This window comes from Sminthopsis crassicaudata, chromosome 3 (assembly GCF_048593235.1).
Source record: "Sminthopsis crassicaudata isolate SCR6 chromosome 3, ASM4859323v1, whole genome shotgun sequence".
Classification (NCBI taxonomy): Eukaryota; Metazoa; Chordata; class Mammalia; order Dasyuromorphia; family Dasyuridae; genus Sminthopsis; species Sminthopsis crassicaudata.
This window is the reverse complement of record NC_133619.1, coordinates 110478740-110502868: the sequence shown is the minus strand read 5'-3', so window position 1 is coordinate 110502868 and position 24129 is coordinate 110478740. Positions and strand designations below refer to the sequence as shown.

The following is a 24129-nucleotide window of genomic DNA, read 5'->3' as shown; positions in this document are numbered from 1 at the left end:
CTACTGACAAACCTTTCCTGCTGACCTACCAAGACCTTTTTGGTGTCTTTGGGCTGAGAAGTCTGGAAGCCACTGCTTTAGAGGTCCTTAAGCCTATTTCTGCTTCTTTGGCATGGGGCTGGGGCTGGGGCTGGGGCTGGGGCAGGGGATGGAGATGGGTGGCCTGCATCAGGACTGCATGCTGGATTTCCTTCCTGGTGCTACAGAACTTTCCTGCTGAGTTGTTTTAGGTTGGGAAAAGTTTTACTTCATCTTTTTGGATTTTCAAACTCTCTAAATTTTGCTGACAAACATTCTTATTAGTAGAAAGTTGCTTTCTATAGTGTCATACCTATATTTTACCTATTTAACTATAAATGTCACATTAAAATACCTCTTTTACTGTGTTCATCACTCTAGATTCTAATCCCATGCCTACTAAAAGGTCTTTGAATTACTTCTATGAATTTATTTTTACAGGCATATGAATAAACATGAACACTCTAGTTACTGGAAAAATATATACAATGTTTAAAAGAATAAAATGGTTTTATATTACAAAATAGCCTATACATTTCTGACTTTGTGAGCCATCTGTCTAATGGATAGATCCTTTTTAAATGAGATATTTATAGAAGTCTGTCGTCAATAGGCCAACAAACATTATTTACCTATTATGTGACATAATAGTCATGAAAAGTCATGTAAGGGAAAAAAATGAAGAAAATTATTCTTCTCAATGAGTTTATATTCTATCAAGTCTCCCAAGCTTAGACCAGACTGTGTATACTAGTATTTATAAATGTTCATAAGGACTATTTCTGTCTGACCTATGGCAAAAGGCACTTCTCATTTCCTTGTTTTATTACTAACCTTGCTGAAGTCAAGCTCGTGTTGTTCTGATCAGCCATAGGTGGACACACAGACTTGACTCTAACATTCAATGTTGTTTTGGACCTTTTTGAGAAGTGAACTTTAATAATCTCATCAAGATTCTCGCCAAACCACTTGGAGAATTTATCTATAAAAAATAAGTCTGGCAAGTTTCACTCATTTTATTTCTAGAGGGGGAAAGACATTTATATAGTTTTTTGTTTGTTTGTTTGTTTGTTTTTTAGTCATATTTCATTGTTAATAGTCATTTACCTTATATTCACCTCCTTTCCCTTTACACACAAATTGCATTACTCTTTATTAGTGTATAACTCCACCATGATCACTGTGGCTTGCTATTGACTGAATGAGGCACACAGGTAATTCTCTTCTCTTAATTTTACAGTTCCTCAGTGCTAGTTAAAACATTTAATTTTGAATATTAAAAATTATATGTTTGGCTCAGGGCTAGGACTTGGCATCTTGCTTTAAAAATGTAAACCCTCCATAGGGAGGAAAAGTACTTCTAAATAAGATAGGCTTAATATTTTATAAAAGCTCCAAGTAGGAAGCCTATACTCAGATATTTTATCTATTAGCACTTAAGTTGAAGGGAAGGGAGGCAGAAACAGCCTTCTTATTCTCACTGATGGTGCTGTAGGGCACTCTTTCACCATGCCTGTCTAAGTAGTTAATTTTTGAATTATTGATCATGGATTCCAGAGGAAGGTTAGAGAATAGCAACCGTATTTCATTAATTGGCAACCAGAATGAATTAATTTGTAATATTTGTTTTTAAAATAGAAAACTCCCAGAGGTCCAAATGATGATTGCACTAACATTTTTGTAAGAAAATATTTAAAGAACTTCGTTTTTAAAATATATTTCCCTGATGTTTCCACTTATTGCTGCTCATGGATATATCTCCTTTAATTTGATATCATTAACAGAAGGCTACAACTCTGCCCTTATCTCTATGAATGGCTCACTCTAAAGAAGTCCCAGGTGGAACATCTGTCCTAGGTCAGTATATCTCAGCAGATGGTTTTGTCAATGTATGGTGAGTCGAAATTTTCATTAGATTGCTTATGCTACTCTCTCGCTAAAGACTAGTGCAAGCTGAAATGGAAAGACTAGTCAATCACACAAGCCACATCTTGCTAAAACAACAACAATAAGAAACCAAGGTAGAAAAGGAAAAGTATTTATTATTGACTCTAATGAACATTTTTTAAGTTTTCAAAGTACTTTTCTTATTAAGACTCCTGTTTCATAGAAAAATAACATCCATATTAGAACTTGAAACAGACTACTTTCATTTAAATTAAAATGTATGATTTTGCTATTTTTTTAGCTGTGATTCAATTTTGCTACCATATAAGCTGCTCTCCAAAAATTAGGAAGGTGTTTTTGTAAACTTTAGTTAGTGCTCATTGTGGCCAGGAGGGGCCAAATGTTCACAGGAATATCTATTAACTTTTTGCCTCCCAAAAGTCAGTCAGATTAGGAATAGAATAGAATATGCTTTAGGAAACTTGATTTATTAGGTTAATTTACAAAAAATCTGAAAAAAATTTAGAAATTTTATTTATATATTTAAAACATGTGGTTGCAATTGAAACTTTTATTGAATATTTGAATATCATTTATAAAGAATTAGTAAAAGAAAAACATACAATAATTTGTATGACTACAAAGCCAATTGCCAGGAAAAGCTTTGGTTAATCAGATGGTAGTCACAAGAAGAAAGGATTCATATTTGCTAGATTGTTATGAGTAGAATCAGAATGGCTAACTTTTTTATGATCTTTTGAGGAAAATACAAAACAAAAGACACCTCTCATTTTCTTGTTTTAATACTAAACTATTAAAGTCAACTATCTGTGGTACTTACTAGGCTCACAGAGCAACTATAGTTTTCATTAACTCATTCAGAAAACAAGTTTTATTCTGTTTAATCCCTGACTCTCTGATTTTCTCTGAAATTTAAAATCCTTCTCCTTGGGTTTGCTCTGAAGTCAGGAGGACAGAATAAAAACACCCCCTTAGGGCCATGGTTAAGTTTCCTTCTTCTGACAAATCAATATAAGATATGTGAAGCTGAAAACCTGATATCATCAACCACATGCTCTCAGTCTCACAGCAGGAAGTAAAATCATTTCCAGATTCATGGCCCCAGTGCATAAGAATGTAGTGTAATACAATTCTGCCAGTCAAACTATTTAAGTCATGCCATTTTCTCAAAATATATTACATCATATAATATCAGATTGGAAACAATTTTACTTGGAAATATAGCAAGCAAGAGTGATGCTATATGAATATATATTTCTTTTTATTGAAGCTAGAGAAAACTTACCAAGATATAATTTAGCCATATATGAATTCAAAATGATTTGGAGCAAAGCCATTTCTTTGCAAAATATTATTAACAAGAATGTTTCTGGAACCTTAATTTCCCTTCTTTCTTGCTGAGGGGCTGAAACTGTTGGCCTTCTTCCTTTCTTTGTGGAACTTCCTTCTTATACTCTTATTATACCCAGGAATTTACTGTTTCAGAACTGTGCATATTTTGTATTTATCTTTATTCCCTATGTCAGCACATCACAATGACTGGCATGGCAGAGGGAAACCCTCATACACAGCTAAAATTTTTCCCCATATCATCTAATCCTCCATATCTATTTTGGATCAAATGAAGTTGGGGCACTAGCCTGGACCCAATCAGGTAGACTAATTCAGTTTGAGGGGGAAAGACTGTGGACTCAGAGGACAGTGTCATGATAACAGAAGCCCAGTAAGAATGGGCAATTCATCTCTTAACTATGTATAAAAGGAATGATTTCTTGTTTCAAGTTAGTCTTGTTAGAAATAAGAAAGACCTATGTCTCCAAGGAATCTTCCCAATCCAATTCAAATTAAGGCATACATATATACATATACATATATACATACATAAGGTATACATACTATATAACATAGTATGTATTATGTATATATGCATATAAGTATACATGTATACATACACATATCTATGTATATTGCATATATACATATATATATATGTATATGTTATTACATAAAATGAGTGAACAAGACTAATTCTCTCTGCCTCTCTTTCTCTGTTTACCTGTGTAACTGTCTATTATTCTTTTCTTTTTCTTGTCTTGGCTTGATTCTGTTCAATTTAATGATTCAGAATTATGATCAGATAGCAAAATATTTGTGATCAATAAAATTCAATAAAATATTTTATTGTAAATAAATTGTAATTGCAATCACACAATTATCTAAAACAGACCCATTTTCTTATGCATTCACCAGGTCAGCAAAAATGAGTCAGAAAGATATCCCCCAAAAGAGGACAATTTTAGTCAGCTTTTGTATGAGCAGTTGACTTTTTGTTTTTGTTTTCTGTAGTACCTTGCTACACACAAGGAGTCTAATGACATTCAAAAGCCCTTCTTCACTTGGAAGTTCAGCCAGAGAAGAGACTGACTTCAATCTGAGGTCACTAATGAAAGAATCTGTTCACAATATTATGGGAGTATTCAATCCATCTATCATGTTATTATCATGATAAATGTGGCTTTATCAGTTCTGAGAGGTTGAGATGTATCATAAGTCTTTGGCCCACAAATACCTTTCAGTTGATGATAAAAACACTTCAGATAGTTATTATTAGTGTAAAAACAAATTCCATTTGCCTTCTAACTTAGCAAAAGATCCTGTAGCTCTCTGAGGTGCACTAGCAGTTTACTGTTGATGAGTTAAATTCTCTCTTCTTAGAGATGAATGAAATATGCTGCTGGCAAACCCATGGAGTTCTTGCTTTTCATATATGAACTTCAGAATTTCTCCATAGTTTTCCTCTAACCATTCCTGATGTTTGTGAGTGTTCTTGTCTAGATGAGTAAATCTAGTGTTGTACACAATACCTCTGAAAGATATCCACTCCTTTTCTGCTCCATTGTTGTCAACTCTGTGTTAGCTCAAATTTCCTTCCAAATTAGCAAAAATTGTTCATGCTCAGAGAACACTGTAGTTGGTTCAAATTGTCTTCAGGTATACATCTTCCATTAGAGGGCTGTCTCTTTTATTGAATGAGAATGTTTAGCTCAGCCATTATATCTATGATCATTCTAGCATTCTGCAACACACTATCACCTTCATCACTCTCACATCATTTTTCTCTTTTCTTTACAATGAAAGTATTTTAAATGCCAGTGTTTGTTGTGAGTGTGCATTTATGAAGTTTTATTGCATTAAGGTAATAAAAGGATAGTAGTGATGAGGTTATAGGACATAAAAATCTTCTGTAGTGTGACCATTGCTATTGCTGCTTCTAATTCCCAGGTAGTCTGTGCCTACTCTGACATTAAAGTCACTCAGAATAACAAGCTTATCTTCTTTCAGCACATTGATGATGAGGATCTTCAGGTCTTCATAAAATTTTCTTAGGCTTCATCAGTATTTATCATGGTGAGAGCATAGGCACTGATGATAGTGTGGCACTTTCCTGCAAATGTCAATCACATAGTCATGAGCCTGTTATTCCTTTTGAGAGGAATATGTATTTGCCTAGGTTAATTTTAACTGTGAAACCCATACTAGTTTCATGAGTTCCTCATTACTGCATTGGCTTTATAAAAAAACATGGATCCAGTTCCAACTTTGGTAGGTAACATTGTGAAATTCCAAGTGGACAACTTTAATTACATTAAATTAAAAAGGTTTTTGCAAAAAATAGCAACACAGACAAAATTAAAAAGAAAGTACAAAGCTGGGGAAATATTTATAGCCAGTGTTTCTGATAAAGGTCTCATTTCTAAGATATATAAAGAACTGTGTTAAATTTGTAGGAATATAATTTTAGTAGACTGGCCTTCATTTGCCAGCCTTGTTTCACTCAGGGCTTCTATTTGGAATGTAATATATGGCGAGTAATCTTACAACAAAAGCACTTGTCTTTCAAGTCTACTGGATTTCATATTGCCCACATAGGTACATACATTCCATGTATTGATGATAAATAGAAAGTTTTTGTCCATTTTTGTGTTTTAACTCAGGATGAGATTTCTACCTGCTGCAGTAATCATGCTAGGATGTTGTGACTGTATTAATACCCTGGATATCTTAGAATCAGCCAGAGTCAGGATAAGCAAAAGTCTTTATTCTTGGTCTTTTGGGGTTGCTGTCAAGAGACTAGATATAGAAATCTCCACACCTCCTTTCTCTCTCTCCACCGCCAAACAATGATCCCCCTTGTCCTACTCCACCCTCTGAGCTCTCTCCCCCTTCTCTGTCCACATTCACAGATGGAGCCAGCACGAAGTAGTTGAGTAGGGTCATCCTCCAAGCATATGTTAATAGAGTAATGTACAATTGGTAATTAGCCTTAAGTGCTAGGTTGTCCAAGTCCATCTGCTCAGAGTTTCAGCCCTTTACAATAGGAGATAAGCAGTGCAGTCCTTAAAAGGCTGCTCAGAAACCCATAAATCCTAGTGTTGCTTTAATCTACTGAGATGACCCTTTGTCTTAGGCTGTTTATATGTAATATTGTGATTATATCTCCCAATATATCTACATATTCTGCTTTGGCATTCCCCACTGTCATAGGACTTAGAGGTGGACAAAATAGTAAAATTGTATGAGTAATAAATGAGACATATATAACTTAGATTTAATAAACGTAGAATTTCCTGATCTAACTTCTCTTTCCAGAATCATAGGGGTCCAGTGGCAAGACAAAAGCCAAGATGATTGGAGATGACTCAGGATACAGTGAATGACTTTCATGTCTTCAATATCTAAACAAGACCTAAGCATTCAACAGAATCTGATTCAGATATCTACATACCTTTGGAACATATTGTTCTCATCCATCTATTCAGCTGGGGAAAGTCTTCACTTGCTTGAGATAGACAACCCTCACCCTTATGAAATCATTTATGGCTTTGAAACCCCTTGTTTACTCTCAAGCTGCTTTATTCCATATGCAAAACTGGCTTTTGCATATGGGTATGGCTGTTTAGCAAGCTACAACTTCTTGGAACCATTAGTAACAGGTTAATCAAGTGAATATTGAAGGTAAAAAGCAGTTCTAGAAAGAGTTTGACACCTTGCCTACTAAAGGTATTAGTTCATTCTGAATACCTCTATATCCCTGTATGGGTAATAGGGGTGTAGGTTTAGAGTTGTATGGTAATGTTAGATTTCTAAATGGGTTTTGAGATCAAACTATTGTGGTTCAGCAATTTCAGTAATTTTTGATGCTTAGTTACTCTGTTTGGAAATTTTTTGGCAAAGAAAGTACAGGAGTTTGCCATTTCCTTCTCAGTTCTTTTTTCATATGAGAAAACTGAATTAAACATAGGTAACTGGCTTGCCCAGAGTGACACAACCAGTAGGTGTCTGAGGTTAGAGTTGAGCTTAAAATACAAACTACTGTTGTTTTTGTACAATTGTTTTTCATATATAACTGATTCTTAATAATTTCTTTTGTCAATTCTTGGCAAAGGAAGAATAGAAATGTTAGAGAGCAAGAAGCAAGGATGGGCAATTGAACCTCATGTCTTCTCTCAGAAGAAGAATTTTTTTTTTATTTGTTTGGATCACAATAAATCACTTAGTAACTGCACAAATTAATTGGCAGTTGAGTAAATTTAGCCACATGGAAGAACAAGTAGAAATTCCTTCCTGGTTTTACTCCAACTAATACTTTATTTCTAAGGTTAAATTCTAGGTACTCTTGCTTAATTAGTTATTTACATACTGTAATTCCAATTGGGATATGAGCTGCTGAAGAGTGGGGATTTTTGAATAATTAGTTAGAACCAATGGGAACCAGTTTTCCATCACACCCACAAACACACACACACACACACACACACACACACACACACACACACAGAATTAAGTTAATAGTATTTTATTTGTTTCAAATATATCCAAAGATAGTTTTAAACATTTACTTTTGCAAAAAGTCATGTTCCAATTTTTCTCCCTTTCAATCCCCCCAAGACAGCAAGCAATTTTATATAAATTAAATGTGTGCATTTCATCTACATATATTTCCCTATTTATCATGCTATGCAAAAAGAAAGAAAAAAACAAGAGATCAAAAGGGGGAAAAAACATGAGAAACAAAAAATAAATCAAACAACAATAGCAAAAAAGATGAAAATTCTATGCTTTGATCCCTTTTCAGTCTCTATAGTTCTCTTTTTGGATGTGGATGGCACATTCCATCGCAAGTGTATTGTAATTACCTTGAATTACAATATTGTTGAAAAGAACCAAGCTATAAAGTATTTTTAATTAAAGTTTTTTTTATATTTTTATTTTGAACTTTGCAAACAAGTTTTCTTCATACATAGAATAGGAAAAAGGACTCATATATTAAACTGATTATCTCTAATAAGGCAGCCTTGCATTTAAAAAATATATGTTCAGCCTATCAATTTCAGAGCTATTTTGCTTATCTGTCTCCTTATCTACCACTTTATGTTTCCTTTTGTTCATTAAATATAATATAATGTTTTTTTTTTCTCTTTTTTTTTTCACTTTTGGAAGAGAGATGGGCATAATAATTACTAGTTTTATCCTCCTCAAACTGTATCTGGCTTAAGAAAAAAAGAAAATGCATTTTTATAAATAAATGTAGTCAAGTAAAATTGGTACTGTCCAAAAATCTACATCTTGATAGACATCTCAAACTCCCTTTCTCTTAGTGAGTAGATAGCATAGTATACTAATGATATCCTGATTGGTCATTGTATTTATCAGAATAATTGTCTTATAAAATTGTTTTTCTTGATAATGTTATAGTTATTGTACAGATTGTTTTCCTGATTCTATTTACTTCATTATATGTCCGTTCATAGAAATATTCCCAGAACTCTGTGGCTACATCTCTTTCATATTCCTTACCATGCTTTCCTAATTAAACTAGGACAGTATATTTTCCTGGTAACAGTACTCTTGACCTTTTCTATACAGGTGATTTGTTAACATGAATAATCAAGTGTAGGGGATTTGGAATTGTCCTAAGAAATAGATGTGATAGTAGCATTTGAGGGATTAGAAACATTTTGACCTTGGTTCAAATTGAGTCTAAGCTCCTGTAGTTGGGAATGGGAAGGAGGACTAGAGGAAGAATTGAAATCTCTGCTGTTGGCTTATAAAACTATGCACAGACTTGCAACTTTGAGAAAAATTCAGTTTTGCCTTCAGATTTTAACTCAACTAAGTAAACCTAAGGACTAACCATTATCTTCTTTTTAATTTCTTTCTTTTTTCTTGAAAAAATTAAGTGTTGGCTTTGTGATCCTGAGCAAGTCACTTAACCCTAATTGCCTCAGCAAAAAGAAAAAAATGTTTTATTTTTTTCTGGTTATACATGTATATTAACTTTTTAAATACATATTTCTTTATGAATCATGTAGAAAGAGAAAAATAAAAACAAACTAAAAAAATCTAAGAAAAAAATGGGAAAAAAATGAACATAGCAAGTGTTGATCTACATTAAATCTCCATAAGTTTTTTTCTGAACATAGATGGATGGTGTTTTCTACCCAAAGTTTATTGGGATTACTTTGAATCCCTGAACTACTGAGAAGAACCATGTGTTTCATAGTTGATCATTGCATATTCTTGTTATTATCATGTACAATGTATTCTTGATGTTGCTTATTTCACTCAGCATTAGTTCATGTAAATCTATCCAGGCCTTTCTAAAATCATAAAATCAGCTTCTCCTCATTATTCAATTCTTTGTTATCACAAAAAGGGTGGCTACAAACATTTTTGCACATATGGTCCTTTTTCCTTCCTTGTGTTTTTGTTTGTTTGTTTGTTTGTTTTTTATTGGATACAGACACAGTAGTGGTACTGCTACATCAAACAATATGCAAAGTTTTATAACCTGTTGACTTTTCCATCTGAAAATTGGGGAATTTATCAATTTGGGGAATGACATATTCTTACAAATTTGATACAGTTCTTTATATATGTTAGAAATGAGAACTTTTATCAGAAACACTGGCTGTAACTATTTTCCCCAGTTTTGTACTTCCTTTTTAATTTTGTTTGTGTTGGTGTTGTTTGTGCAAAATCTTTTAAATTTAATGTAATTAAAATTATTCACTTGGCATTTTGTAATGTTGCCTAGTTTTTGTTTGTTTTTTTGGTCAAAAATTCCTCCTTTCTTAAAAGACCTGATTGGTAAACTGTAAAGGGCTAGAACTGAGCAGATGCACTTAATGGAGATAACAGAGCACTTGAGGCTAATTACCAATTGGACAATACTCTATTAACATATGCATGGAGGATGACTCTGCTCAATTATTCTGTGCTGGCTTGATCTGTGGGTGTGGACAGAGAAGGGTGAGAGAGCTCAGAGGGTGGAGTAGGACAAGGGGATCATTCTTTGGCAGTGGAGAGAGAGAAAGGAGGTGTGGAGGTTCCTATATCTAATCCATTGAGAGCTACCTCAAAAGACCAAAAATAAAGACTTTTGCTTATCCTGACTCTGGCTGATTCTAAGATATACAGGGTGCTCCTGCAGTAAACTATCCATTGATGTCCAAATTTGCTTACAATGTCACCTTTTACACCCAAATCAAATATCTGTTTTGACCTCATTTTTCTATATAAGGTGTGAGATATAGGCCTAAGTAAAGTTTCTGACATTATTTTTCAGTTTTTCCAGCAATGTTTTTGAAATAGTGAGTTCTTATCCCAGAAGGTAGAATTTGGGGGATTATTAAATACTAGATTGCTATAGCCAATGATTCTTGTGTCATGTGTACCTAACTTGTTACACTAATCCACTACTATATTTCTTATGCTATACCAAATGGTTTTGATAACTGTTACTTTATAATATGGTTTTAAATCTGGTATTGCTAGGCCAGCATGCTTTGGATTTTTAAAAATTAATTCCCTTGATATTCTTGCCCTTTTGTTCTTCCAGTTGAATGTTGTTCTTATTTTTTCTACCTCTATAAAATAATTTTCCAGCAGTTTGGTTGATATGGACTGGAAAAAAGTAGACCAAATTATCTCAAATTGTCATTTGTATTATATTTGCTCAGTTGAACCATGATTAATTAAAGTCATAACCTTCCTAAAAGATGACGCTTTCTCTTGCTGGCTATTAATTGTATCCCTAGGTTCTTTGGCTCCTGGAATAAGGTATTCTAGACTCTCTGATCCTTTATTCTAGATTCTGCCAGATCTGATACTTGAATTGCTTTTGTTTGGCAGCAGTATTTTTTCCTTGAAATCTCAAGTTTTGCAACAATGTTCCTTGAGGTTTTCTTTGTGGGATCTCTTTCTAGAGGTGATTGATGGATTCTTTCAATGACTATTTCCCCCTCTGATTCTAATATTTCATGGCAATTTTCCTTGTTGATGTATTAAAAAAGCTATTGAGGCTGTTTTTTTGGTCATGGCCTCTATGTAGACCAATTTTTTTTTTTTTTAATTGAATCTCATGCATCTATTTTCCTTGTCAGTTTTTTTTTTTTTTCCAGTAAAGTATTTTATATTTTCTTCCATTTTTTCATTATTTTTAGTTTGACTGATTTTTTGATGTCTTATAGAGTCATTAGCTTCCATTTGCCTCATTCTAGTTTTTAATGTGTGATTTTCTTGAATTAGCTTTTGTAACTCTTTTTTCATTTGATCAGTTCTATTTCTTAAGGTGGTTTTCTTCAGTGGATTTTTTTTTTAATATTTGGGCTATTGTGTTTTTATTATTATTATTATTATTTTGCATTTGGCCAATTATATTTTTCTTCTCCTCTCTTATTTGCCTTTTAAAATCTTTTATGAGCACTTTCAAAAAGCATCTTTGAGTCTAAGACCAATTCATATCTCTCTTTGAGATTTCCTCTATGGACATTTTTTCCTCATTTGAGTTGGTGTTGTGATTTTCCTTGTCACCATATTAGCTTTTTATGGTTATAGTTCTTTTCTTTTTCTTCCTATTTTATCCCCTTTTCTTTTTGTATTTCCTTTTTTTGGTGACTTTTATGGTCGAGGGGGAGTTATTTTAAGCTTCCTGTGAATCTCTGAGCCTTGACTTTGAGGACCTGCTCTTTCCAAGAAAAAGCCTGGTTTCTCAGAATCTGCCTTCAAATCTGAATACTAGGGACTGTCCCACTGATCTGCTCCTTTCTTGAGCCAGGACTGAAAGTATCAATTGCTGATCTATATATGCTGAGCTATGATTAAAACTCTCTCACTGGCTTTCCCAGACTCTTTCTGAGGTGGACTATATATCCCTTGCACCTCAGTGAAATCCTTCCATTATCTCTTGAGCTGGAGAGTGGTTTAATTCTGTCAAACTCTGTTTAGAGGTTGGATTTCACTTGGATTGTGAGGAAAATGAAGCTTCCTGGCTTTACTCTGCTATCTTGGCTTTACCCTTAGAGCACAGAGCTTATTTTTAGTATTGTTATTACTTCATTGTCTATGGAACCTTTTAACAAAATGTAGCTTCCTTTCCTATATCTCTTAGGTAGGTTTATTTTTGATATTACTTTTTTTCTGAGATCCTGTTTGTTTGTTTTTTATTTAGCTGAAGCATGATAGATTCTGCTGTAGCCTTTTACCTTTGCTCTTTGTGTGTCTCTATGCTTCAAATGTGTTTGTTGTAAATAATATATAATAGGATTCTGGTTTTTAATCCATTCTTCTATCTCTTTCCATTTTATTGGTGAGTTTATCCCATTCACATTTACAGTTATTTCCTGTTTATCTTTTTCTCTCTCCTTTCATCATTTCCTTATCAGTGCTTCATTTCTTTTTTTTTTTTTATATTATATTTTTTTATAATATTATCCCTTGTATTAAATTTTCCAAATTACCCCCCCTCCCTCTACTCCCTCCCCCCAATGACAAGCAATCCCATACATTTTACATGTGTTACAATATAACCTAGATACAATACATGTGTGTAAATACCATTTTCTTGTTGCACAATAAGCATTAGATTCCGAAGGTACATGTAACCTGGGCAGACAGATATTAGTGCTAACAATTTACATTCACTTCCCAGTGTTTCTTCTCTGGGTATAGCTACCTCTGTCCATCATTGATCAACTGGAAGTGAGTTGGATCTTCTTTATGTTGAAGATTTCCACTTCCATCAGAATATATCCTCATAAAGTATTGTTGTTGAAGTGTATAGTGATCTTCTGGTTCTGCTCATTTCACTCAGCATCAGTTCATGTAAGTCTCTCCAAGTCTCTATGTATTCCTCCTGCTGGTCATTTCTTACAGAGCAATAATATTCCATAACCTTCATATACCACAATTTACCCAACCATTCTTCAATTGATGGACATCCATTCATCTTCCAGTTTCTAGCTACAACAAAAAGAGCTGCCACAAACATTTTGGCACATACAGGTCTCTTTCTGTTCTTTAGTATTTCTTTGGGATATAAGCCCAGTAGTAGTACTGCTGGGTCAAAGGGTATGCACAGTTTGATAACTTTTTGGGCATAGTTGCAAATTGCTCTCCAGAATGGCTGGATTCTTTCACAACTCCACCAGCAATGTATTAGTGTCCCAGTTTCCCCACATCCCCTCCAACATTCATCATTATTTGTTCCTGTCATCTTAGCCAATCTAACAGGTGTGTAGTGGTATCTCAGAGTTGTCTTAATTTGCATTTCTCTGATCTGTAGTGATTTGGAACACTCTTTCATATGAGTGGATATGGTTTCAATTTCTTCATCTGAGAATTGTCTGTTCATATCCTTTGACCATTTATCAATTGGAGAATGGTTCGGTTTCTTATAAATTAGGGTCAGTTCTCTATATATTTTGGAAACGAGACCTTTGTCAGAACCTTAGTTTTTAAAAATATTTTCCCAATTTGTTACTTCCCTTCTAATCTTGTTTGCATTAGTATTATTTGTACAGAAACTTTTTAGTTTGATGTAATCAAAATCTTCTATTTTGTGATCAATAATGATCTCTAGTTCTCCTCTGGTCATAAACTCCTTCCTCCTCCACAAGTCTGAGAGGTAGACTAACCTCTGTTCCTCTAATCTATTTATTATCTCACTCTTTATGCCTAAATCATGGACCCATTTTGATCTTATCTTGGTATATGGTGTTAAGTGTGGATCCATATCTAATTTCTGCCATATTAATTTCCAGTTTTCCCAACAGTTTTTTCCAAATAATGAATTTTTATCCCTAATGTTGGTATCTTTGGGTTTGTCAAAGATTAGATTGCTATAGATGTACCCTTTTTTGTCCTTTGTATCGAATCTGTTCCACTGATCTACCGGTCTATTTCTTAGCCAATACCAAATGGTTTTGGTGACTGCTGCTATATAATATAGCTTTAGATCAGGTACACTTAGACCACCTTCCTCTGAGTTTTTTTTTCATTAGTTCCTTTGCAATTCTCGACCTTTTATTCTTCCATATGAATTTTGTTGTTATTTTTTCTAGGTCATTGAAATAGTTTCTTGAGAGTCTGATTGGTATAGCTCAGTGCTTCATTTCTGACCACCAATTAAAACCAATTCAGATGAAAATGCAGATTTAAAAGATGACAAAACATCCAAATATCTGTATTAAAAACCTCAAAGACAAACAAGATTTGGCCACAATCCAAAAAGAACTGGAAGAGCTCACAAAAGACTTCAAAATCAAAATAAGAGAGGTAGAATAAAATATGGAAACAAATTAGAATGAGAAAAGAGAATTATGAAAAAATAGAGTGAATAGCTTTATAAAGAAAGCTCAAAAATGGGGAGAAAAGGCACATAAATACTTATTGAAGAAAATAACTGCTTAAAAATTAGAAGCAGCAAGTAGAAGTCAATAACTGCATGAAACATCAAGAATCAATCAAACAAAATCAACAAAATCAAAAAATAGGAGAAATTTTAAAATTTTCATCTTCTCTGCCATTATAATAATTTTCTTTGGTAAAGTTCTTTTTGTATTTGCTTTCATTTATTTTTTTTTTTGGGGGGAAAGGAGGTATTATTTTTTTTTTCATTCTATTTTGTTATTTTAAAAATGGAGCTCTGATTCTGATCTGGAGGGCATATTGTATCAAAGCTCTTCTTCCAGGGACCCTAGGCCTTGACAGCAAGCTTACTGATGCATTTGGATTGTAGGGAAGCAGCTGTTGCACTGGAGTTGTAGGGAAGCTGATTGTTTATCTGGTACTTTGCTGGGTTACTTATGGAGGTGATTTTGCACTGGTATCATGTTGGTCTGATGCTGCGCTAGGGTATGATTAAATTGGTTTTGCTCCAGAGGCTAAGGAATGATGAGGGGGATGGAGGTGGCTCATCTTGGTCACTGACCTTGACTGAGGCTCAATACCTCCTGGTGACTTCTCTACATAGTCTACAATGAACTGCGATTTATTTATTTATATATTTATTTATTTATTTTAAACCAAGTGAGACCTCTTTTTAGATGTCTTGGTTTGGAAAATTGTTTCACCAATCTTTCATTGGTTTCACTTTCCAGAATTAATTTAATGAAATATTTTATAGTTGGTGGTGGTGAATTTGGGGGTTTCAGGACATTTACCACTTATTCAACTATAATGATTCCCTAAAGTCCACAGAACTTGACATGTTGAACTTGTAAAAGGGAGAATATAGTAAACATGTTTATATATTTATATATCTTCAAATGTTATAGTCCATGGAATGGGAATGGGAAATCATTGAGATTTATCATGGTTTAATAAAGAAAAGATAGTTCTAGCAATGTTTGTCTTCATACTGAGGAAGTCTTAAGAAATAATGCCTGGTATTTAGCAAGACATTTACACAAGCTCTTATGCTATTCTAGTGAACAGTATAGAAAAATTAAGACCTAATGTCAACATCTTTAATTTGATGTAACATAAATTGAACACCAGATCTAAAGAATAATTGATGAATGTTATGGACCTGGATAGAGGTCTTTAGAAGAATGCTACAGAAATCTGACCTTGACCTTGAGTATAGGTAGATATAACTTATACACGTGTAGATAACACAGAGGTAGAAGTGAAATCTAACATATTTGGTGACCAAAGATGCAACCTAAACAGTTCTCTGACAGACTGAAAGGATAGCTTAGGAAAGTTGCAGATTGTAATAAATACAAAGCTATTCTATTTGATTTTTAAAAAATATTAATTGACAAGTACAGCACAGAATGATATGACTAGGTAAGAGAAAAAATTATAAATGTAAGATCTGGGAAGTTTTTGCTTCATAACCTCAAGATATATCAACATTCTGACACAAATCAAAAAGGCAAATTTAATAATAGTCTACATTAATAGAAGCTCAATGTCCTGAATAAAAAAAAAAATGTTTTTCTCTATAAGTGGACTTGGCACGGAAGAGTACAGAAGGATTGTATTCAGTTCTGAGTCTAAGCTTTTGGCTAAAATATTGATAGACAACATATAAAACATTCAGATCATTGATGTGATAGGAACGATACTAAAAGGAGACTATTTGATGGAACTGAACATGTTGAGCTTGTAAAAGGGAAGACTAAGGGGGGATATAATTTTATCTTTAAGTATATTTATTTTTCATGGATGGAACATATATTAAAAATGTTTTGCTTGTCTCCAGGTATCAGAATAAGAGAAAATGATGAAGGATGTTGACAGGCATATTGCAAATTTTATTAAAATATTTTAAAAGACAAAATCTTCCTGACTAGAATGTGAATTTTTAATCAGAGATGGCTTTTGAGTAAAGATGGGATGACAATTTAGTGGACATATTATAGAGGGATTCCAAATGAGATATTAGCTAAGATATGCATGACCTCTGAGAATACTTCAAATCCATCCTTTAATTTTGTCATTAAAAAAAATCAAAATTCAAGAGTATATTTTATAAAAGAAATGTGTTCACATCCATGTGAGAGTAATTTTGCCATTATACTACAGTGTAAAGCTAAATGTAAATGATTTTAAAGTCATCTTTTTATCCTTTTTTTACTCCATTATCATGTAAAATCTTCTAAGACCAATACTATTGAAGTTTATTAGAATTATAATATATTCATGTTGTGTATAGAAATTGTTTGAAATCTCTTTTTTTAAATTGAATCTTGGTCCATATTTGAATATTATTATGAAATATCCTAGTCAAGAATGCCTGAATAAAATGTCAGTTTCAGCTAGAAGTAGTTTGTGAGGGAGTAGTGTCTCCAGATGTTTCAAACAATGAATTTCTGTGTTATAATAGAGTATATAACAAGTAATCATGGGTAAATAGGAAGGATGTGCTTGAAAAATTATAATAGACCAAAAATTAAAAAAGAAATCTATGATGACTTATTCCAAACAACCTCAACAAAATCAACCTGCAAAGAATTCTCAGCTGTTTAATGCTATTGAGAAGAATGTTTGAATTCTTCTTCATATTTGAATGCACTAGAACATTTGCTTAGGAAGAGACAGATTTGTTCTCAGTAGGTTCTGGACTTAATCCAAAGTACTTGGCAATGATTCCTGAACTGCATACACACTGAAGACTATTGCATTGAAAAGAAAATTTTAAATTAATCTTGACACTTTTTTAAACAAAAAGGTTCCTTCTTATTAAATCTTAGTAAAATCTGATTTGCTCCTACAGAGCTCCTCCTCTGGTATTCTGAGCAGCTGGTGTAAAAACAAATCTGATTCACCCACTTAAAATATGATTCATAATTTGTACCTATTAAAACACAAATATTTACAAATCATAATAGATTATGACTGAAATCAGTCAGATAATTAACAGCAAATTGTTTGAATCCAAATTGTAGATTTTCTATGAGCATTATGAATAATCTCCTTACTAGATTAATGTCCTGATAGAAAAGAACTACCCATCAGTATAAGATTCAATTCAAATGTTTTTTTTTTTCTTTTTTATACATAGAACTCTAATTAAAATTGAGAATACTTTATCATATAGAAAACTCACTGGAGTTTAGAAGTCTTCTAGTCTTCTTCAATCATTTTCAGTCTGTCTGACTCTTTGTAACCCCATTTAGGGTTTTCATAACACAGATATTAGAGTCCTTTGCCATTTGATTCCTCAGATCCTCAGGTCCTTTTATAGATGGGGAGATTGAGGGAAACAGGGTAAAGTAATGTGCCAAGGGTCATACAGCTAGTAAGTATATGAAGTCAGATTTGAATTCAGAAAAATGAGTCATCCTCACTCCAGGCTTGGGCACTTTATGTCCCATGCCACATAGTTAATCAACCCCACTTATTAGGACAGATGAAAACATTGAAGTTCAAATAGTAAAATGACTTGGCCAGGGACACATTGGTATTTAGTAATAGAGGAAGTTCTTGAACTAAGTTTCTTTTACTGCAAAATAAGGCTTGTGAGGCATATTGAGCCCCTTTCCCCTCCTCCTCAACATACAATATTGTGCCAACAATGAGCCGGATTTATTTTCATATATTATTATTTTTTTTTTCTTCTCTCCTTACTTAAAAGAAGCCAGTTAAGCAGGTGGTTGGATGGAATGATGAGGCATAATGAAAATGAGGGAAAGAGATTTCCACATTGTTTTAAAAGTGGAAATTTATTTATGTGCATTTGGAGACAAATTAATTTCAAGCTAAATTTAACTATTAACTACTCAAAAAATATTTCTTTCTCCAGATAGATATGCATTTTGTCACAAGAGATGAAAAAGATACCTTAAAAACCTGTAAAACTTACATGAACTTATGCAAAGTGAAAGTAATACAATGAGAACAATATAGTAACAGAAATACTGTTTGATGCTCAATTATGAATGACTTAGATCTTTTCAGCAATTCAGTGATCTAAGACAATTCCAAAGGACTCATTATGGAAAATGTTTTCCACATTTAAAGAATGAAATAATGAAGACTGTTTGAAGCTTACTGGGTTTTTTGTTTGTTTGTTTGGTTGGTTGTTTTTTTTTTTTTTTTTTTTTTATGTTTTTCCCTTCTTTTTGGTCTTTTTCTTCTCACAACATGAATAAACTAATGTGAAAATAAGCTTTCTTTGTGTTTTCCTTTTGTGCATGTTTAATCTCTATTAAATTGCTTATTGTTTTCAATAAGGAGAGGAAAAAAGGGAGCAAGAATTTTTTTTTTAAAAGAATGTTAAAAGTATCTTACATATAATTGGAAAAAAAAGAACCCCAAATACTATTTATTAAAATAAAGAAAATTACAGGGGAAGAACCAAGATAGTAGAGAGAAGATGTGTCTTTATCTGAGATCTCTCTGATGTCACTCACATCAAGGTCAAATGAAGCCTCTGACCTGGTTTTGGTGTGACAGAATCCACAAATATTTGGAGTGTAACAATTTTTCCAGCAGAAGATATTTTGGAAGAACTTCAGAAAAGGTCTCTTTCAGTCAGACATGGAGAGTGGCACAGTGCAGGGATGTAAGGTTTAATGGGGTCTGGACTTTGGAGAATCTACTGGGAGAAATCTTCAAAAGTGTTGGCTACTCTGTCTTGGTTGCAAGCCAGCAGATAAGCACATTAGGTGTGATATATTCAACACAAATAAAAAAGGCAAATAGTGAGTCAGTGAACCCCAGAATACCACAGACGTGGCCACACCCACCCATCGTAGAAGTTCATCAACAACATAGCCACTATCCCTTGTAGAGGTAGGTTAGAAAATCTCTCTCTTGCCCTAAAAGACTTCAGCCTTTAAAAACAATGAGCTAAAAAGCAAAAATAACTCTGATCATAGATAATTTTATGGACAAAGAGAAGAGAACTCAAACCTTGTGGATACTAAAAGCAGATGAAGCCCAAAGTGTGATATAAATTGGTTCCAATCCCACAAGACTCTCTTGAAAGAATTTAAAAAAGGATCTTAAAAGAGAGTTCAAAAATGGGGAAAGGAAATGAGAACATTGCAGGAGAATTTGGAAAACTTAACAGAATTTATCTGCAGAAAACTTTACAAAATAGATTTAGTGAAAAGAGAAAAAAATAAAATTCCTTATAAAATAGGTTTGACAAAATTTAAAAAAAAACTCTTTGGAAAACAGAATTTATAAAATGGAAAAAATTTCATTAAACAAAGACAATCACTAAAAAAAATCAATTGGCCAAATAAAAAAGGAACTAAAAATGTAACTGAAGAAAATAATTCATTAAAAATTAGAATTGAACAAATAGAAATAAGTGATTCAATGAGAAATCAAGAATCAGTCAAACAAACCCAAAAAAGTGAAAAGAATAGAAGAAAATGTAAAATACTTCATTGGGAAAAATGACTGACCTTTAAAATACATTTAGGAGTTTATTCAAATTCCTGAAAACCATGATTCATAAAAAGGACTCAGACATCATCTTTCAGGAAATTATCAGGGAAAACTGCTCTGATATCCTAGAACCAGAAGTAAAATAGCCATTGAAAGAATTCACATATCAGGGGCAGCTAGATGGCACAGTAGATAGAGTGCCACCCCTGAAGTTAGGAGGACCTGAGTTCAAATCTAGCCTCAGACACTTAACACTTCTTACCTGTGTGAGTCTGAGCAAGTCACTTAACCCCAATTGCCTTAGGGAAAAAAAAAAAAAAAAAAAAAAAAGAGAGAGAATTCATGTATCACCTCCTGAAAGAGACCCCATGTAGGAATATAAATAGTTTGAGCTTGCTGAATACCATGATTTATTTCCTGTTTACCTTTTTAGGTTTTTTTTTTTTTTTTCCAAAACCACAGAAATTTTATTTGTAATATTTGAACTAGACAAGACCTAAACAAACATTCCAATTTTATCAAAATACTTCAATTTTCCAGCTGGATCTGGAATAATAGCTCTTCTTTTTTGCCATTAGAGCTTCACAGCTTATTTAGGTATTATCATTTCACTACCAGTTTTCCAACTAGCAGGGAATATTTTCTATGTTTTTCATTGTACTGGAGTGCTTGTACTAAACAGAGGGTTTCTTTCACTGATCTTTCAAGAAGAAGATCATTAACTGAAATTTGTTGGGGCTTTCTTTATCATCAGTAATGAAAGGCCTCTAAGAGTATGACCTGTGTCCTCCAGATAAACTCCACAACCTTTTGTATTTGACATAATTAATTTGATGTAATTAAATCTGAAAATAAAATTGGATTTTTCGTTGGTTAAATGCCTTCTTATTTCTAAAGGGTACCAGTCTATGCTAAATGAGTAAACACTAAAAAAAAGAAGATGCAACCACTTCAGTGTTATGGCTTGGATTTTTTTCAATTATGTCACCAAAAGGAATAATTTTAGTAAGACATATAAAAGTGAAGTCAAGTGGACAGAAAAAAAAAAAAACAAATATTTTATTTGATAGTCAATTAATTTGAGATCCTTATATTCACCATTTATTACAGCTGTTCCTTCTCAATAAAGTGTTGACTTAGAAATCTTGACATTGCTGAGGAGCAGGAAATGTTTAAGACTCCTTATGGGCCCATGTGGGACCATTCTCCTGTGTATACTGAGCTTCCTTTGTAGAAGTGGCACTTGTCCTCAGGGGTCTGGGGCTGCTATTTAATGGGCTCCACAGCTGCCTTGTTCTACACAGGAACAGCTTGCAACAGCATCACTATTAGCAATAACTCAACCATTCCCCAGACTTTCCTTTTCAGGCCATGGCAAAGCCCATCGGCCTAGCAGCTTATATTTCTCTTGAATTTTGTATTTGAAAATCAGATTTCCTGTTTAACTCTGGTCTTTTCATCAGGAAATTTTAAAATTCTCCTATTTCATTGAATATTCATGTTTTTGCCTGAAAGATTATGCTTAATTTTACTGGTTGTAATTTATGCTCCAGAATATTTTCTTCCAATCCATCTAATTCTTTAATGTAGTAGGTGCTAAATTCTTGGTAATTGTAACTGTTTCTCCTTGATATTTGAATTGTTTCTTTCATAATTTACTCCTTACGTAATTTTCTTTTCTTTCTTTCTTTTTTCTTTTTTTTTTTTTTTTTTTTTTTTTTCTTCTGAGGCTGGGGTTAAGTGACTTGCCCAGGGTCACACAGCTAGGAAGTGTTAAGTGTCTGAGAGCAGATTTGAACTCTAGTCCTCCTGAATTCAGGGCTAGTGCTCTATCCACTGCGCCACCTAGCTGCCCCCCTTAAATAATTTTCTTCTTGACTTGAGAGTTTTGAAATTTGGTGATATGATCTTTGGAGTTTTTATTTTGAGGATCTCTTTCAGGAGATGATTAGTGGATTTTCTCAAAGACTATTTTATCATCTGGTTCTGGGATATAAAGGCAATTTTCCTTGATAATTTCTTGAAAGAAACTGTTGAGGCTCTTTATTCATATATATTATACATATATATGTATATATTTTATTCATATATATTATACATGGCTTTCAGGAAATCCATAATTCTTAAATTATCTCTCCTGGATCTATTTTTGAGATCAACTTTTTTTTTTTTCAATGCTATATTTTACATTTTTTTTCTATTTTATTTATCTTTTCATTTTGATGAACTGATTCTTACTGTCTCTGAGCCATTAACTTCTATATGATCAATCCTAAATTTTAAGTAATTATTTTCTTCAGTTAGTTTTTTTTACCTTTTTTACCTTTGGTCAATTCTCCTTTTAAAGGAGTGTTTTCTTCAGTGTCTTTCCTTTTCCAAGCTTTTGACTCTTCTCTCCCTCCCCATAACTATCTTGTGTAACTCATTTCTTTTCCCCATTTTTCTTCTTATCTCAATTATTTTTTAAAATCCTTTTTGAGCCTTTCCATAGGTCTTTTTAACTTGAGACCAATTCCTCTTTTCCTTTGCAGCTTTGTTTGTATATGTTTTGACATTGTTTCTCATTTTCTTAGCTTCTGTTTTGATTTTCTGTTACCATCATACCTTTTTTTGTTTTGTTTTGTTTTGTTCTTTTAGGTTTTTTTTTGTTTGTTTGTTTGTTTGTTTGTTTGTTTTTTAATTGAGCTCTGCTTTTGGGAAACAGGGGGCACTATCCCAAGCTTCTTGCACTGGGGATCAAGGGAGCCTAGTCATTGGTTTTATGCAAGAAGGATTTTGGAGATGGTGGTTTGCCCACTGCACTATTAAGATGACTCAATTGAGTCACACCAGTTATGCAGGTGTTCTGGGACTGGTACTTTGCTTTTTGAACTGGGGCTGGAGACTTCACATTTAAACTTCTCTGTTACTGGCTTGGTCAGTCTGGACATTGGCTCTTTGATGGCTAATTTGTATTTTACCTACAAACCTCCCACTGGTTTATTTAGTCATTGCCTATGCTGGGCTGTGCTCCCCTTTTACACAAGCAAGATAAACCTTTCCTGAATCCTTCAAAGGGATACAAAATATTTTTCATTTCCTCCTTTTTTAAAAAATTCTTCCATTCCAGAATTCTTTTAGACTTGATTTAATTTTGTTTCTGAGGGAAAATTGAGAGAGCTCAGGGAACCTCCTGGCTTCTCTCTGCCATCTTCCTTTAAAATAAAAATCAATTCAATAATGATGAAAGGTTTATATTTAATATTAAATAATAAACACTGATGAAAACACTCCTTTAAAAGGAGAATTGACCAAAAGGTAAAAGAAGGTACAAAAACTAACTGAAGAAAATAATTACTTAAAACTTAGGATTGAACATATAGAAATTAATGGCTCAGAGACAGTAAGAATCAGTCCATCAAAATATTTAAATTTTCTAAAGGTCTATTAATGTCTTTAACATCTTTCTGCCTTTTTTTTTTTTTTTGCTTAGATATATCTAGTATTGAAAAGAGTAAATGTTGATCCCTTAGTATGATAGTTTTACATTTTTTAAAGTTTTGAAATTTTCTTTAAACTTAATTTAAAAAATTAAAACATTGCCGCATATACAGAAGAATATAAGAGAAAATTTAAAATAAAGAAATAAATTTCATTATCAAGAAAAACTATATAATATACTCTGTAAAATATTTTTGCTTTTTTTCCGATTCCCTATGGATTTTCCTTTGTTCTCTCCTGTAAACTTCTTACTTTGATTATTCTCCCCTTAACTCCACCCTAAAGATGGCTATAATTAAGTGTGGACATATCCACATAAAATTATGTATATTTGCATATTGCATATATGTACAGATTGCATATATATACACATGTACACATTTACATGCATGCACCATACACTCACTTAGCAGAGATATCTATAAGTGATATACATATATATGTGTCTATATTTGCATATATAGACACACATATATATATGTAAAGATATACACTCATACATATATGTGTAAGACAATATTATGCTTA

At 33.0% G+C, this 24129-nt stretch overlaps 1 pseudogene; it reads right to left on the bottom strand.

The window, feature by feature from the left end:
• Window positions 1-20710: 20710 nt before the first annotated feature.
• LOC141561906 (peroxiredoxin-4 pseudogene) lies at window positions 20711-23051 on the bottom strand (annotated as a pseudogene).
• Window positions 23052-24129: the final 1078 nt, after the last annotated feature.